The sequence below is a fragment of the Tachysurus vachellii genome, chromosome 3 (assembly GCF_030014155.1).
Source record: "Tachysurus vachellii isolate PV-2020 chromosome 3, HZAU_Pvac_v1, whole genome shotgun sequence".
Taxonomy (NCBI): domain Eukaryota; kingdom Metazoa; phylum Chordata; class Actinopteri; order Siluriformes; family Bagridae; genus Tachysurus; species Tachysurus vachellii.
The window spans coordinates 90001-109352 of record NC_083462.1 but is presented as its reverse complement, the minus strand read 5'-3'; the positions used below and the strand labels follow the sequence as shown (position 1 = coordinate 109352).

At 42.4% G+C, this 19352-nt stretch overlaps 1 protein-coding gene across 1 annotated transcript in view; it reads right to left on the bottom strand.

Annotated features, from left to right (window-relative positions):
* The window catches only part of LOC132842105 (GTPase IMAP family member 8), a 611624-nt gene that overhangs the window by 514516 nt on the left and 77756 nt on the right, over window positions 1-19352 (bottom strand). The gene's annotated exons all lie outside the window — the stretch shown is intronic.

Sequence of the window (19352 nt, the reverse complement as noted above, 5' to 3'; positions counted from 1 at the left end):
CTTCTGACATATATACCCTAGAATTTCTTGTCGCGTTCCATTTCTCTACCCTTCTTGCCTCTCTCATCATAGACCCTAAATCTTTTGACTCAAAACCTTGCCCAATCATCAGGGAGATGTGGGAGCCTGCGTCTCCAACTTGATACCATTCGTGAATCTGTTCAGGGAGTATGGCATATGCAGCTACTCCTTGCCGACCAAGTATTATGCTGTCCGTGCTGATGACATATTTTCTTCCTTCTAGTCGTTCTTTCCATAACGATGCGTATTCATCTTTTCCCCCTTCATCATATTTCAGGGTACAATGCCACGGTCCTCTAGCCTCACAGCAATCTGGGCGTACAGCATGTAGTTTAACCATGGTTTCCATTCTGAATATTCTTTCCATATTTGTGATGTATTTTTGTCTTTGACTTCCATCCAATACACTTTGTCCAGTTCTGTCATTTTCTCTTCTTGGCTTACTACTAGGTATTGTCGAGCTAACACTTCTGGAAGTGTTATCCACACTCCTGTTGGCCCACAGTGTATTTTTGCTCCTAGTTTGCAGAGCACATCTCTTCCAAGAAGATTAGCTGGAGTGTCTGGGGAATATAGTAGAGGTGCTTGCACTACTATTCCTTCTACAGTAATCCATTGTGGCTCAGTAAATCGTAGAGTCTGAGTTTTTCCTGAGAAGCCTACTGTCTTTATTGCTCTACGTGTGAGGGGAAGCTTTGCACCTTCTTTTCCAATGCTTGTAAATGTTGCTCCTGTATCAATCAGGAATGGGGCCTGTACTTCATTTCCAATTCCCACCATAATTGTTGGTTCTTGTTCAGGGTGCAGTGAGGTGGTACACTGGACCAGCTCCCCCTCTGGCTTCTCTAGGCCTCTTCACATTCCTCCTGGGGCTGAGCCCAGTGGGCTCCCTCCAGGTGGTACTGGGGCTTGTCCTTGAAACCCTGGGCCCATCCATTGGCCTGCCCAATTTCCCGCTCCTTGTGGGGTTGCTGCGGGTGCTTGTTGCATTCCTGACTGCCCTGCTCCTTGTTGAAACGTTGGAGCAGGCGTCTGTCCAGGCATCAGTTGTCTTCCTTGGTTTCCCATGGCCCCTCCTAATGCTCCATTATTAGGTTATTGCAATTCCAGCAGATTTTTCCCTGTCCTACTGCTCCCCAGGCCGGTCTCTGTGGAGGCTGTCTTCCTTGTCCTCCTCTGGTTGGTCCCCATCCACGTTGTAGAGGTGCATACTGAGGATTCACAGGATAACTTGTTGGGTATCCCATGGGATACTGTATCATAGTTGGGTGCACCGGCTGTGTCTGTGTCACCACCTGTGGCGCTCCCCCATCTTGGGGTGGTGCTACCTGCATTGCAGCTGGGGCGACCATTACTGCCGCTTGTTTGGTGTATTCTTTATCCTCCTTCTTCTTCTTATCGTGGCTTTCTTGTTTGTTTCTCGTCAGTTCCCCCAGTTGTGCCTTGTGCAGTTGCACCAACAAGTTCTCTTCAGCCTTCTTTGCCTCCCTTTTCCTTTTCCTGTGAAGTTCTGTATGGTGTATCACGTTTGCCTCGAAGGTGGCCCATGGCAAAGTGTTCAAACCCACTACCGTCTCCAGCTGGTCTTGAACTTCTGCTGGCAGTGCCCTTTTCAACATGAGCTTGAACAGAGTCATACTTGCGGGCGTTTCATCCCACGAGGCTCCCATTTCCTCCCTCCAAGACTCCTGGAGTTTCAATATAAACTGGGCAACTCCCTCTTCTTCATCCAGCTTTAGTTTCTCCACTTTGCCCGGATCGGCTTTAGTTGGATATGCTTCCCTTAGCTGTTCCCACAGACGGTTTCTGAATGGGCCAAAGGTTATTCCATCTGCTCTTGAGTCGTTTGCTTCTTTTCCTAGTCCAGCGAGGCCGAACATTTCTATCATTTTTGCCTTCCCAACTGTCTGGTATAGGATTACCTTCAGGTCACCCAAGGCCAGACTCTGTCCCATTGTCTGTTCCTCAAACTTTGTGATCCATTTCTGTGCCCCTTCACACACACTTGGCAGTCTTTTTACTAATCCAGTCACATCCATGAAGGTCCATGGCACATAATGTATTTGCTGTCCTTTGACTATTAGAGGATACTGTACTGCCATCTTTGGCATTGTATATTCGTCCGGCTCAGTTGCTGCTGCTCCACGCGACTCAGGCTCATCTATCTCCCCCTCTTCGTCGCTGGAGGTTTCAGTTTCTTCTTTATCCACCTCCCTTTGTTGGCTTTGAGCCTGTGACCGTGTGATCACACGTCTTCGGTCCTGTAGTAGTTTCCACTTCGCTTTATCTCTTTTGTCTCTCATGGTGGGCTTGGCCCTCTTTCCTTGTTTTACTCTTTCGGTTGCTTTTGCTATCTTTTCTTCTTGTTCTTGCAACCTTTTCTCCAAGCCTTTGCATATTGCTGCTGTGGTTTCTTCTTTTTCATATTGTAGGCCTCTTATCCTTTGCTCGGCACGCTTCTGTTCTTCCTTTAGGTCTCCTCTCAACTCCTCCGCCCGCATTTCCAGGTGAGATGTGTGTTCTTTTAGTTCCTGCATTGTCTCATCTGCCATACAACTTTGTTTCAGAACTATTTTAATTGCTTCATCTTGTTCTTTGCCTGGCCATAGGTTTACCTGCTCTAGTGAGGTTAATTGCACTTCTCCATCTATCCTCACTTTCATGCTTCTGTTGTCAGGCTGAGATTTCTCGTCTTCTGGGCCCATCCCTTGGGATACTTCCTCCTCATTTTCTGTAGCCAGGGAGGTCTGTGACTGCTGTTCAAGAGATCTCTCCACCCTTTCGTCCACCGTTTCCACTCCTCCTTTTTCTTCCTTCCCTCGGTGGTGCTCTCCTTGTCCTCCCGCTATGAGGACCCTTTTGGCGTGAGTTTCCAGCTTATCCAGAGATTCGTGCAGTCTATCCATCACTGCACTCTGTTCTTCCCACTGTATATCCTGCATTCGCCTTCTACTTGCCCAGTAGGCCTCGTCCATCCTCCTCATCTGATATTCTCTTGAGGCTGGTGTGCTGTATGCACGTATGTATTGCAATTGGGGATGCCCTGCCAGCCATTCCGTGTTTATAGCTTCTGTCTGTTGATGAGATAGGTGAGGATGTTCTTTCCCCCACTGGGCATTAATATCTTCTATCTGATCATCCCAGTGCAACTGGTATTCACCGCCTTTGTCCATTTCCTGTTGATTTTCTTTTCCTTCTTCTTTTGTAGTCTCTCTTGGGTGTTCTGAGCTCCCTTTTTTTCTCATCTTTGTGTCTTAGAATCTCATTCTCCTCCCTCTGGCTACCTTCTTCTGAGGAAGGATGATAGGGCTCTTCATACTTGTTCATAGTATCTCCTTTTTCTGCTGACATTTGTCGGATTAGTCCTTTGACTTGTCCACCCGTGATTTCCAGTTCTATTTCTTGTGCTTCACCTTCCTGTCCCGTATTTATTACGGGGTATATTCCATGATAATCGGGCTTCTTTTGTTCGTTGTACGGCGGGGGTATGAGCTGCTCCACCCGCTGTAGCCTTCTCTTTCTCCTGTTCTTTACTCTGTGGTTTTTTTTTTTTTTAGCTTCTCTTCCCTTCTTCTCTTTCCTTCCTGTTCAAACCACTCCACTATCTCCCATTTCTTCATAATTTTATCTATACTCTCTTTTTTCGCTTCCCCGCAGCATTCTATTCTTTCCTTCATCTTTTTACATTTCCCTTTATCAAATGTCCCACTTTCAGGCCACTGCAATTCTCCCTTTGTCCGGTCTTGCCACTTTTTCATGTACTTTCTGATTTCCTTTTCAGCATCCTTGTGCCTCATTATTATAATTGTAGCTGGAGTAATCAGACTCTTTCCCTTCTCCATCATGCCCCCTATCTCACCCTTGTGGCACTGTCACGTGGTACTGGATTTCTGTGTACTGTTGACTACTTCAGCTGAACGTTTGCTCTTTTTCTGGTAAACGTGGTTGTACAGGAGTCCTTCTAGTATGGCTCTCAAGAGAAACAAGGCAGATATTAGGATCTCAAAGTATAAGTACAAAAAAATACAACTTTTAATTCAATAGTGTAAGAAATTACAGAAATTGCACCCAAATTCCACTCCAAGGTACACATCTAAAAGAGCTCATTCCTAAAAAGGTTTAAGTATCATAAGGTAATACGTTTAGGACTCTAAACGTATAAAGTTGATTCAATTATAAATATGGGAACGGCAGCAGGACATTAAGCATCACCACGAACAAAGGGTCTACGTGACTGCGATTACCATTTAAAGTGACCACTTGGTTGATAACAATACCAAGCCAAGGTCTACGTGGCCACGATTACCATTTAAAGTGACCACTTGGTTGATAACAACTGTAACAATACCAAGACAAGGTGTACGTGACCATGATTAACATTTAAAGACAATCAGCTAGACAACAAGGTGTAGCCCAGCCATTTGGGAGACATTCAATTCTTACACTCAACACACATTCAAAGCGGAACTTCATTTAAATTACCAAAAGGGAAAACTGTATATAATGCTTGAGCAGGATTTGCTCTGGGTTCTTGTTGACTCCGATGAACCCAAAGTACGTCATGTATTTTGTCACTGCTATGCTGGAATAAACTTCTTGTTCTTCATTAAGATCTTCACCATCATCGTCTTATTTTTACACTACGCATTTTTTATTTCTTACATTGGCGAGCCACCCAAAAAAATTTTTGGATTCCAAAAAAAAAAAAAAGTGGGGAAAGGTAAGAAAAGCGGTATTTTCTTCTTTTACGCTGTTTTTGATTCAGGGAACCCCCTCGTTTAAAAAAACCTAGAAAAGAAATGTTTTAGTGTAGAATAAAACATAGAGTAGAGTTTACTGATCATAAGCAGGAGGAGTTATTATTATTGTTAAGCCTATTCTGTACATTTCTGTTTAAGATTCTAACGGAACTGAATTAACCCGACGCAGTGTGGTGACAGAGTTGTATGTGAATCGTTGTTTCTAAAGTAACTGAAGCAAAGTGCTTAAGCTGATATGTTTCTAAAGGAACTGAAACTTGTTGTGTGGTTGTTATAATTCTGTTAAGATTCTAAAGTAACTGAATCAGCCCGACGCAGTGTGGCAGTTGAATTATAGCTAAAAGTGTTTCTAAAGTAAGTGAAACAGTGATAGTGTAAAGAGCCCGACGTACTGCGGCTCTGTAGAGTTTAAAGCAATAACCCGAGGTAGTGTGGTGTTGTCTCTCAGACTGTAACAGTGTTTTAAACTTACGTTTTAAGTCCATGTACTGTGGTTAAATAAACGGTTAGGTTTTAACGCAAAGAAACCCGACGTACTGTGGTTTTGTCCGACATACTGTGACAGTGTTAAACTAACGTTTTAAGTCCAAAAGTGCTGTGGCTAAGACTGTTTTAAAATATAACAAATAAAACCCGACGTACTGTGACTGTGTTACATTTTAAACTGTTTGTGAGTTTGTGAGTGTTACTGTTTGCGACTGAAAGTGTTTGTGAGGGTTATTGTTTGTGAGTGTTACTGTTGGTGAGTGTGTGTGAGTTGTGAAGTGTTACTATAGTTGAACTCAAGGCCAGACGGAGTGTGCCTGTGTCCGAAGCAGTGAGACTTTTTGAGTTCAAAAGCCCGAAGTATTGTGGCTGTTTTGTTCATTTGTGTCCGAAGTACTGGAGCTGTGAATAAATAGACTAACAGTTAACTAGACAACCTGTAGTCACAGAAATTGTGTATAGTTGTAAGACTAAGATTTAAGGAAAGCTGTGAGTTTGTAAAAATGGAACAGCTGATTGTTAAGTACATCGCTAAACACGGTTCTCAGGGAATGTTTGATGGAATAGAGAACATTGTTGATAAACCGTATGAGTGGGCTATTTCTAAGTTTGAAAATGACCCTAAAATGCCCAAGAGCAAAAAAGGACAGATTGCCAATGCACTGCAAGCAGTTCTTGCATCGTACAAAGTCACTAGAAAGACTTTAAATGCATTAAAGGCTGAAAATGAGCAACTGCAATCTAGACTAGATGAAGGGATTATCTCTAAAAGAGATTACCAGATTAATGGAATACTCTGGAAAGAAGAAAAGATTAGGATGCAGAGTGAGATTGCACGCCTTAAAACTAACAACAGCATGCTTAGTTCATCTGTGGAAACATTGTTCAAAGATTTAGAGGAAGCAAAGTCTGCTTGTCAATTCCTGTTAAAAAATAGCACAACTGAAACTAGCATCAGTAAGACATCTGTATGTGGCATGTGGAGTAATCAGGTTCCTGAAATAGACAGTGATGAGAACTCAGAAAGAGATTCTCATTCAGTCAGGAGTCAATACTCTGACTGTACAGTTAAGTTCCCCATGGCTCCAGTTCACTTGACTACAACTATGCGTGCTAATGAAGGAGCGGAGGAACCAGTGACCTCTACTATGGTCAGAGGGTTTAAACCCAATGAGCTCGAAGCTGTGATTAAAAGTATTGGTAAATTTGATCCTGCCAAACAAGATCCATTAGACTTTCTAAAAGTTTTCGAGCTATATGTTGACATTTACAGATTTACAGATGGTGATGCGTGTGTGTTGTTAACTGTGTGTTTGCCTGACACTTTGTCTGGAGCGTTAAATCAGAAAGTCAAAACTAGAACTGCCAATAAGTTAGAGAGGAAACAGGCACTGCTTGAAGTCCTAGGTGTAATGTCAGTTGACTGGGATAAAATATCGGATGTGCACATGAGGAAAGGGGAGCACCCCATGGCATTTTCAGAGCGATTATTGGAGACATTTAAAACTTTCAGTGGCAATCCTGACATCACACCGAATGATGTCAGTTTTAAATCTGCTTTGATTAACAAATGTGATTCTCTCACCCGTTCTGCTGTGTCGATGTTTGTAACCCATCTCTCTGATTATAATGACATCATTGCTAAAATGACACAGTTTTTCAACAACAATGCTAACGCAAAGAGATCCCGTCCTGTGTCAGCAGTAGGTGTTAAAAATCTCAATAAGAATAAAGCCTGCCAGGTTTCCTGGAAAAATGAGAACTACACTATTGAAGATAGAAAGGAAAGACTACTCTCTCGTAACCCTGATAACCCCCTGGTGTGTTATTCATGTGGCAAAGAGGGACATATTTCAAGGGAATGCAAATTTTCCCTTAAGAGAACAGGCCGAAAAACAGATTTAAACCAGTTACAGGCTACAGTAAACAGACTGAGAAAGGAGCTCAAAAATGTGTGTGACTCGTTGCCTGCTGTTTTTCACCAAGCCACTCAACAAATTTGGCAAAGTCAGAAAAACAAAATGCATTCTGGTCAGAATGTGCACCATCACAAATTTGAAAGTAGTGATGACGTTGTGGTAAAGAATTACCAAAATGAGGGCCCATGGTCTGCTCACTGTGAGAGACTAGGCAGTGATTTACATCAGAAGCTCTGGCACAAAACTAAAAACCAACAACCTGGTAAGAGATAATTCCACATAGATCCATTAATATCATAAAAATCTGATGGCAGTCATAAGGTCCATGTAAATAGGCGTTTATGTTTTTGTGTGCTGTGTTAAAAAAAAGGGGGGGGGGTATAAATTCATTATGTTTTCAAGTGTTTTTCAGGTCAAAAAGAAATAAAGATGTGGGGGTGGCAGATGGACTAGGATGGCAGCTCTCGTGACAGCATTAAAGATACAAGAGTGCCCAACGTTGTCCCAAAGTGCTTATCTACAATGGATCCATGTTCCGGTCTTGGTGAACCTTACAGCATGACCCTCCAGACTCAGATGAACAGTGTAACAGGAATGTATGAGGTCTTCTTGACAACAGCGTTCCTAAGGTATCACAGTGCTGTTGCAACCAGTTCATCACCACCTCAGAGAACATCTTCAAGTAAACAATCCCAAGGATTTGTAAGGATTGGAAAGATTGTTTGAAAGGATTCTAAGCATGGACAATTTGGGAATATTACAGAAGAATGTATTAAAGAATGGACTTTAAGGACTTTTAGGTTTATCACACAGTTACCATCAGGAGAATGGCGAGGATTGGACATAGAACGCTGTGACAAAACTACATTGGTTTTATTTGCGAGTTTGATGCCTTGGAAAAACAACCATTATCTGGGGCACCCCACACTAATTATGAGGTATGAAATCAATGAATAATTATGAATTCAATTGTGAATTATGAATAATTGTGAAATCAATCTAACACATGTCCACAATAATTTTACAAGAGTAATAGTTTCACACAGGAAAACATGTCACCACAACTCATGATCACTTTTCTATCTTTGTTAATGATAACCACATGATAGCACTTGGTCCGATTAAGGTTACTTTACTTTGTGTAATTCCAGAAACAGCTTGGTTCATAGAAAAATATTACTTTCCATATGTTAATTTCACTCTACAGACAATGTATTGAATCCAGCAGACAATTAGTCTTTGAGGAAGATGTACCAGAATTTGATTTGGAGTTACCAAAATATATAATAATATGTTATTATAGAATATGTTAATGTCATTATGTCATAATGCAAAGAAAGGATGACCATATTGTCAAAGCTCAACAAGGTTCTTCTAGGAAAAGATAATGTTTTGACTATGCAAATGCATGATGATAATTTGGTTATTGCATATTATGATCTGATTTGAGATGTAACTTTCAAAACTGCAGTTTGTGTATGCATCTTTCTCATTCTTTGTCAATGCATTATGTTATGTTGTATGTGTACCATACTGAAATGGCAGATTGCAGATAATTCAATGATCAATCTCAGACGTTCCCGTTGGCTGTGATGGTTTCTGAATGTCTCTGCTCCAAACCCAAGTAATATTTTACATAGAACCAAATTTTAAGAAGAAAACCTGTGATAAGTTTGCCTTATGGAATGGAGCTAAAACCAGTGTGCGTGAGGTGAAGTTTCTATGACGGGTAAGATTCTCTGAGGGCCGAAGGGGAACAACCTAAGGCAGGGCTTCACCGACACTGGGCACCTGCCCAAAATGGGAGGTGTGATCTGTATTAAGGAAGTGATGTGATGCTTCAGGGCCAAAAGCATCAAAGGGGGGACTGTAAGAAATTACAGAAATTGCACCCAAATTCCACTCCAAGGTACACATCTAAAAGAGCTCATTCCTAAAAAGGTTTAAGTATCATAAGGTAATACGTTTAGGGCTCTAAACGTATAAAGTTGATTCAATTATAAATATGGGAACGGCAGCAGGACATTAAGCATCACCACGAACAAAGGGTCTACGTGACTGCGATTACCATTTAAAGTGACCACTTGGTTGATAACAATACCAAGCCAAGGTCTACGTGGCCACGATTACCATTTAAAGTGACCACTTGGTTGATAACAACTGTAACAATACCAAGACAAGGTGTACGTGACCATGATTAACATTTAAAGACAATCAGCCCAGCCATTTGGGAGACATTCAATTCTTACACTCAACACACATTCAAAGCGGAACTTCATTTAAATTACCAAAAGGGAAAACTGTATATAATGCTTGAGCAGGATTTGCTCTGGGTTCTTGTTGACTCCGATGAACCCAAAGTACGTCATGTATTTTGTCACTGCTATGCTGGAATAAACTTCTTGTTCTTCATTAAGATCTTCACCATCATCGTCTTATTTTTACACTACGCATTTTTTATTTCTTACAATAGTTATACTTAACAATGGATTAAAATCAATCAACTACATAATCAACCAAGTATTGACCCATCCCATAATTTAATTCACTAATCAATCAGATAAATACCAGTTATTCAATTAATTAATTAATCCAATCCAGATTAAATTTAAATTGTTTCAGTCACTCTGTAATTTCTCCCAACAGGTTTATTATTCCTCATCTAACGCCTCATTTATAACATCATGTAATAGTGTGTCTTCTAGTCGGTTAGAGAATGCCCCAGATTGGAAAGAAAACAATCTCTTGTTTTGGTTACACGTATCAGGGCGATTCAAGGCCTTACTGGCACAGAGTTACAGAGGCTAGAATGGAGGTTTCATTTTCCACCAAAATAATTTTGCTGTAATAAAACACTACAGTAAACACAAGCCATGAGCTAATGAAGAACTCAAGATCATAGCCACACGTCTTAGCTTCCAAAAAACATTTTTTCTAAAGTCAAAGAGACCGAAGAGTGGATTTTATATGAATATTTTACACTAAGCAGTAGTATTTGCTCAAGAAAAACACGGAAAGCTATTCTGTGTGTGTGTGTTCTAGGATTGCGCAATACACCTTAAGAATTGTTATCACTGGCAGCCCCCCCCCCTGCCAGATGGCCCTTATCACCTCAACTGCCACACACACACACACAACTGCCAAACAAACGGAAGGTGTTCTGAATACAATGGAGAACCGTCATTGGCCTTTAAGCTGTCTATCTCTACTCTACGGGCACCTATTGGCTCATGTGGGGCCTTGTTTTATTCCTAGGAGTCTGGACTACAATTCTGACACCGAATTGTAGTTTTCTAATCCTCCAATAAAAAGTGGGAGATGAACTTCTACTTACGGTTTCCGGTCAGAACAGTGATGATTGTGAGGCGAGCAAAGTGATGTGGATAATACGGTGGAGATATTCCAACTCCCCTGGATTCTTGGGAATCTATGAATATGAAAATCTATAATATTTGTTATGAAAGAAATCACTCCAGTGAGGAAAAAAAGGAAGAGCTTAAAGGCAAGTAAACCAACTGAACTAGCGCCGCCTAGTTCAGGTAACAATCACCTTCATCACACTTGTACGACCACTATAAATCATATTATGCTTTGTGTGTGTGCTTAATAAATAAAACATGACCGTGTATTTAGAGGATCTAATGCACAAAAGTTACAATGAAGTTAATGCAGCCTCATCCCCTAGCGGTGCTCGTAATACTGGGCGAAGCTGTGCATGTCCGTGACGTTGTTACTAAGAGGAACTAGATTTGTAAAGTTCGTCGAGACAAACTTTGATGTTGGCTTTGACGGTGCAAGTATTCGCAAAGGCCGGTGCTTTTGGAGGCGAGTGGACATAAGGGTCAGTGTTACTTTTGGAGGCAAGTGGACAGAAAGATTGTGAAAGGTACTGGACCGCTAGGGTGCCAATACTTTTGGAGGCGAGCGGACATGAGCATGTGACGTGATCCGAATACCCGTGAGGCAGTTCCCCTCATTGTGCTGAGTGTTTTGATATGTCACATGTCAATGTTGTGCAAATTTTTTATTTCGCTTATTTTGGGGGCGGGGCTACACGTGACGTCACGTGACGTGACCAAAATACACATGAGGCAGTTCCCCTCATTGTGCCGAGTGTTTTGATATGTCACATGTCCATGTTGTGCTAATTTTTTATTTTCACGTGACGACACGTGACGACACGTGACGTGACGTGACCATAACACACGTGAGGCACTTCCCCTCATTGGGCTGAGTGTTTTGATATGTCACATGTCCATGTTGTGCAAATTTTTGATTTCGCTTATTTTGGGGGCGGGGCTATACACGTGACGTCACGTGACGTGACCATAACACACGTGAGGCACTTCCCCTCATTGGGCTGAGTGTTTTGATATATGACATGTCCATGTTGTGCAAATTTTTGATTTCGCTTATTCTGGGGGCGGGGCTACACGTGACGTCACGTGACGTGACCAAAATACACGTGGGGCAGTTCCCCTCATTGTGTTGAGTGTTTTGATATGTCACATGTCCATGTTGTGCTAATTTTTTATTTTGACGTGATGACACGTGACGACACGTCACGTGACGTGACCATAACACACGTGAGGCACTTCCCCTCATTGGGCTGAGTGTTTTGGTATGTCACATGTCCATGTTGTGCAAATTTTTGATTTCGCTTATTTTGGGGGCGGGGCTATACACGTGACGTCACATGACGTGACCAAAATACACGTGGGGCAGTTCCCCTCATTGGGCTGAGTGTTTTGATATATGACATGTCCATATTGTGCTCATTTTTGATTTCGCTTATTCTGGGGGCGGGGCTACACGTGACGTCACGTGATGTCACCAGTATACCCGGTGGGGTGCCAATACTTTTGGCAAAAAGTGGCTACTGAGGGTTTGGACATTTCATGTCAATACTGCAGTCATTTTGGGATTCTACTTATTATTATACTGCATAGAACACAGGAGAGAAGCCGTGCCTGAGCTCTGCGCACGCTGCGTGTGTGAAAGCTTAGAGGAATTTTAGGAATTCCCCATTCAAGTCTATGGGACGTTCCATCGTCGACTACGGGAAAACCGAAAGTTCCGTCGGAACGCCGAGTCCGGAACTTTGTCCGGAGTAACGTCCTAAAGAACCTGTCCGAGTTTGGTGTAAATCGCTCGACAACTTGCCGAGTTATAAACCTCCAAAGTTTATAATGGAAGCGGATACGAAAAAAGGCCACTTTGAGCTTCCGTACCGGGAATGCCGGAATTCCGATCGCTTAGAAAAGTAATAGCAACAAACTTCAGACCAGGGTCTACGACATATCCGAATTTGGTGCATGTGGCTCGAAAGCCCTAGGACGAGTTACTCTTGATAAATTTGTGGCTAAGAAGAATAATAATAATAATAATAACTAGATTTGTAAAGTTCGTCGAGACAAACTTTGATGTTGGCTTTGACGGTGCAAGTATTCGCAAAGGCCGGTGCTTTTTGGAGGCGAGTGGACATAAGGGCCAGTGTTACTTTTGGAGGCAAGTGGACAGAAAGATTGTGAAAGCTACTGGACCGCTAGGGTGCTAATACTTTTGGAGGCGAGCGGACATGAGCATGTGATGTGATCCAAATACCCATGAGGCAGTTCCCCTCATTGTGCTGAGTGTTTTGATATGTCACATGTCCATGTTGTGCAAATTTTTGATTTCGCTTATTTTGGGGGCGGGGCTACACGTGACGTCATGTGACGTGACCATAACACACGTGAGGCAGTTCCCCTCATTGTGCTGAGTGTTTTGATATGTCACATGTCCATGTTGTGCTAATGTTTGATTTCGCTTATTTTGGGGGCGGGGCTACACGTGACGTCACGTGATGTCACCAAAATACACGTGAGGCAGCTCCCCTCATTGTGCTGAGTGTTTTGATATGTCACATGTCCATGTTGTGCTAATTTTGGATTTTCACATGACAACACGTGACGACACGTGACGTGACGTGACCATAACACACGTGAGGCAGTTCCCCTCATTGGGCTGAGTGTTTTGATATATGACATGTCCATGTTGTGCAAATTTTTGATTTCGCTTATTTGGGGGGCGGGGCTACACGTGATGTCACGTGACGTGACCATAACACACGTGAGGCACTTCCCCTCATTGGGCTGAGTGTTTTGATATATGACATGTCCATGTTGTGCAAATTTTTTATTTCGCTTATTTTGGGGGCGGGGCTATACGTGACGTCACGTGACGTCACCAAGATACACGTGGGGCAGTTCCCCTCATTGTGCTGAGTGTTTTGATATGTCACATGTCCATGTTGTGCAAATTTTTGATTTCGCTTATTTTGGGGGCGGGGCTATACACGTGACGTCACGTGACGTGACCATAACACACGTGAGGCACTTCCCCTCATTGAGCTGAGTGTTTTGATATATGATATGTCCATGTTGTGCAAATTTTTGATTTCGCTTATTTTGGGGGCGGGGCTACACGTGACGTCACGTGACGTGACCAAAATACACGTGGGGCAGTTCCCCTCATTGTGCTGAGTGTTTTGATATATGACATGTCCATGTTGTGCTAATTTTTGATTTAGCTTATTTTGGGGGCGGGGCTACACGTGACGTCACGTGACGTCACCAGAATACCCGGTGGGGTGCCAATACTTTTGGCAAAAAGTGTCTACTGAGGGTTTGGACATTTCATGTCAATACTGCAGTCATTATGGGATTCTACTTATTATTATACTGCATAGAACACAGGAGAGAAGCCGTGCCTGAGCTCTGCGCACGCTGCGTGTGTGAAAGCTTAGAGGAATTTTAGGAATTCCCCATTCAAGTCTATGGGACGTTCCATCGTCGACTACGGGAAAACCGAAAGTTCCGTCGGAACGCCGAGTCCGGAACTTTGTCCGGAGTAACGTCCTAAAGAACCTGTCCGAGTTTGGTGTAAATCGCTCGAAAACTTGCCGAGTTATAAACCTCCAAAGTTTATAATGGAAGCGGATACGAAAAAAGGCCACTTTGAGCTTCCGTACCGGGAATGCCGGAATTCCGATCGCTTAGAAAAGTAGTAGCAACAAACTTCAGACCAGGGACTACGACATATCCGAATTTGGTGCATGTGGCTCGAAAGCCCTAGGACGAGTTACTCTTGATAAATTTGTGGCTAAGAATAATAATAATAATAATAATAATAATAATAATAATAATAATAATAATAATAAAGGAAATCAGAATGTTGGCTTCTACAAAGCCAACATAATTATAACTCAAACGCAGGATGATGATGACTGTTCTTGACTATAAAATGCAACAAAATAATTCTCTTTTCTCGTTTTACTCAGGATATTAACTGCTCTTCATGCAATCCTTTGTGTGTGTAGCCGGATGCGCTGAATCGTGCGTATCGTGCCGTGTTCTACCGTAACAGAGTGCAAGAACTTCTTTACATACGTCCGAATTTTTGAACTTACCCTTTCCACTTTTATTCCGTTATATTTCCACTAAGCATCTTCGTTACTTGTTACTACAGACTAAAACCAGACAAATGCCATAAGGGAGATTACACTGCTCCTAGACTGGATTGCGTTACGCACGTCCGCACGCTCCATGGAAAAGCACAAGCGCACGCAGCGTGCACGCGCTGTCAGAGCTGGAAAGAGCGCACAAACACCCAACCGTGGTGAAATGTCACAATTCTTGTTCCTACAGTTACAGCACAAACAAAACATTAATGCAAACACTCCATGCAATACTTCATAAACATAATAATCATTACTCTGGTCTTTGTCTTGTCGATATTATTATTTGTTCATTTTATTTATTTATTCATTTATTTTTTGATGACTACATACTGGACACACTGTGGAGACTGCACACATACATGAACTGATCTATTCAAATTTGTCTATTCTGCCCTTTTACATAATACCATAATTTTTCTGACTATGTAGTCATATAATATAAACCTACGGTGGCCGGGAAGTGCAAAACAAATTAACAAAACCCAAACCAAATTAACAAAACGGAAAACACATTAACAAAACCCAAACCAAATTAACAAAACCGAAAACACGACGACAAGTCAGACAATCCAGAAACGGTAGTGTATCGTTTTTTGAATGGAAACTTACCGATCATTGGACAAGACACTTGTCACTCAAGATATACAGGTATGGAATCTTATGTGTAATGTGTAAAGTTCTCCGTTTAAATAAAGTTCTCCGTTCAAGAAAATAACAGAATTAATCCACAGTAATCCATTCCATCCATCCATTCCAACTTTTCCCTGTGGCAGACTGTTGAACTTCATGTATACTTTGAGTGACAGGTGTCTTGTCCAATCACAAACTATACCAACCCGGAAGCAGTAAGTATAGTTTGTGAATGGAAACTTACCGATCATTGGACAAGACGACTGTCATTAAAGATATACATGTGAATGAAAGGTGTCTCGTCCGATGATGGTAAGTTTCCATTCACAAATTATACCAACCGCTTCCGGGGTGTCTGACTTGTTAATGTGTTTTCCGTTTTGTTAATTTGGTTTGGGTTTTGTTAATTTGTTTTGCACTTCCCGGCCACCGTATAAACCTCTTGCTTTAATTTCACACTGAGGCCTAAACCCTGCTCCTAGCTTGCCTAAAATCACTCTCAATCACAATCAAATTCACAATCACTGAATTTTACTTCTTATTTCTACTTCAGCTTTTTAAGTACAGTATATATCAGATACTTTGAGACGTTTTGCTTAATTATCATTATTTACATTTACATTTACAGCATTTGGCAGACGCCCTTATCCAGAGCGACGTACATAAGTGCTTAAATCTCTAACATTGAATACATTAATGCTGGCTCACTAAGTTACATACTTAAGATACCATGAGTTTAAAACATGTTTTCAAAGTTACAATGAAAGTGTCAAAGGTGTGTTTTTTTTTTGTTTTTTGTTTTTTTTTTAAATGCAAAAGATAATGAAAGAAGTGCTAGTTGAAGTGTTTCCTGAATAAGTAGGTCTTCAACCGCCGCTTGAAAATAGCCAGTGACTCAGCTGTCCGGACCTCTAGGGGAAGTTCGTTCCACCACCTTGGTGCCAGTACAGAGAAGAGTCTTGTAGTATACTTGCCTCTTACCCTGAGAGATGGTGGAACCAGTCGAGCAGTGCTGGTAGATCGGAGGGTGCGGGGTGCAGTGCGAGGAGTGATGAGGGCTTTGAGGTAAGAGGGAGCTGGTCCATTTTTGGCTTTGTAGGCCAGCATCAGTGTTTTGAATCTGATGCGTGCAGCTACCGGAAGCCAGTGGAGGGATCGCAGCAGCGGGGTGGTATGAGAGAACTTTGGCAGGTTGAAAACAAGCCGGGCAGCTGCATTTTGGATCATTTGCAGAGGACGGATTGCGTTCATAGGTAGACCTGCCAGCAGTGCATTGCAGTAATCCAGTCTAGAAATGACAAGAGACTGAACAAGTACCTGAGCAGCCTGTGTGGACAGAAATGGTCGAATCCTTCTAATGTTGTAGAGAAGAAACCGACATGAGCGAGTCACATTAGCAACATGAGAGGAAAAGGACAGTTGATTGTCCATGGTTACCCCAAGGTTGCGAGCTGTGGCTGAAGGGGAGATCAGATCGTTGTGCAAGGATATAGCAAGATCATGACCTGGGGATGAATCACCTGGGATGAAGAGCAGCTCAGTTTTGCTAGGATTAAGCTTTAACTGATGAGCAGTCATCCATGATGAAATTTCTGCCAGACATGCAGAGATCCGGTCAGAAGCTGTGGCATCTGCGGGTGGGAAAGAGAAGATAAGTTGTGTATCATCAGCATAGCAGTGGTAAGAGAACCCATGTGAGGAAATAACTTCACCAAGAGAGTGAGTATACAGGGAGAAAAGAAGAGGACCAAGTACTGAGCCTTGTGGGACTCCAGTGGAGAGTCTGCGTGGAGCAGATGTCACTCCCCTCCATGTTACCTGATATGAGCGTCCTTCCAGGTAGGAAGCGAACCATTCCCAAGCTGATCCGCATATCCCAAGACTCCTGAGGGTGGCTAAGAGAGTCTTATGGTTGACCGTATCAAACGCTGCTGAAAGGTCAAGGAGGATAAGGACAGATGAGAGATTGGCTGATCTAGCAGCATGTAGTTTCTCAGAGACATCTAAAAGGGCTGTCTCTGTGGAATGAGCTGCTTTAAAGCCAGACTGGTTGGGGTCTTGGAGGTTGTTCTGTGAGAGATAGACAGACAGTTGATTAAAGACAATGCGTTCAAGAATTTTTGAAAGAAACGAGAGAAGTGATACCGGTCTGTAGTTACTGATGTCTGATGGATCCAGAGCAGGTTTCTTCAGGATGGGAATAACCCTTGCTCTCTTGAAGGTAGTTGGTACCTGACCAGATGCTATGGATCTATTGGTGATAGTTGTAATGAAGGGCAGAAGGTCTTGCGAGATGGTCTGCAGCAAAGTGGAAGGGAGTGGATCCAATGGGCAGGTGGTAGGATTGCAAGACTGGATGAGTTTTAGAATCTCTTCTGCTGTTACAGTTGAGAAATGTGACAACAAAGGTGTAGGGGAGTCCATACTCTGAGATGTAAGTGCAGTCGGGGCTGAAGTGAAGGTCCGGCAGATTTCCTCAATCTTCTCCTGGTAGAAAGAAGCAAAGTCTTCTGCAGTCAGGGAGGATGAAGAAGGTGGAGCCGGGGGGTTGAGCAGAGAAGAGATGATGTTGTGGAACTTCCGAGGGTCATGTGAGGAAGCTTCAAGCTTTTCCTTGTAGAAGGAAGTCTTGGCAGAAGTCACATCTGAGGAGAACTTGGCCATGAGTGTTCGGTAAGAATCAAGATCTGCATCAAGTTGTGATTTCTTCCACTTTCTCTCTGATGATCTTAGCTCTCTTCGATTGTTGCGCAGCACATCTGAAAGCCAAGGAGCAGAACAAGAAGTTTTCTTGGGTTTAGTGGACATAGGGCAGAGGAAGTCCATAATTGAGGAAAGAGATGAGAGGAAAGTATCTGTGGCCGAGTCCAAGGGCAGTGAGGAAAAAGACTCAGGATCAGGAAGGGAAGAAAGAGTGCCAGAAGCTACAGAAGAAGGGGAGACAGAGTAAAGGTTGCGGCGGGTTAGAGCGAGGGGGTGAGAGGTAGTTTTAGGTAGGGTAGGGAGAGTGATGGTAAAGGATACCAGGTGATGATCAGAGACGTGTAGTGGGGTAGCAGTCACGTCTGTAGCTGGAGAAGGACGGGTGAAAACCAGGTCCAGCACATTGCCTCCTTTGTGTGTGGGGATGTAGCTGTTGAGTGTGAGTGTGAATGAGTCAAGAAGAGACAGGAGGGAAGAAGAATGTAGCTTGTCAGAGGGGAGGTTGAAGTCACCAAGCACTGTCAGGGGGGAGCTATCAGAAGGGAAAGCACTAAGCAGTGTGTCCATTTCTTCCAAGAAGTCACCTAGGGGACCAGGAGGTGTTATTTAAAAGGTGTTATATTATAATATATGGTGAACTATTCTACCAAAATCTTTTTCTAGTATGATACTTGCACTTTTATTCAAGTATTGTTTTCTACTACTTTATACAATACTGGTGTCGTGCTTACTTACCTCTGTTCTTTACTTACCCACACACCACACTTGTACTACATCAAACAGCAATCTGAATCATCATTCGGTTCAGCAATGTCCATGACTGATCCATACACAGTTTGCACATTACCGTGCACTTATCACGTGTGTACTTGTTTGTTCATGTACACTTATCATGTGTGTGCTTGTGTGTTTACGTACACTTATCACGTGTGTACTTATTTTCTACTTGTGGGTTCATATATTTATCTATGTACACACGTACACTTATCACGTGTGTGCTTATTTTCTACTTGTATTGTGTATTTATATTGTGTATTTATCTTGTGTATTTATCTATGTACATACACTTATCACATACATATATTATCCACTTATTATCATATTCAGATTATTATACACAGATTATCATATACAGATTATCATCTACAGATTATCATATACAAATTATCATATACAAATTATCATATACAAATTATCATATACAAATTATCATATACACAATACCGGGGGCCCCCCTTTTTCACTGTCCCTACCAAGCAGACCTGTCTCAACCAACAGCGGTATCTAGGGACTAACGCGTTTTTACCACTGCCGTCCTGCCCCGGTCCGTGA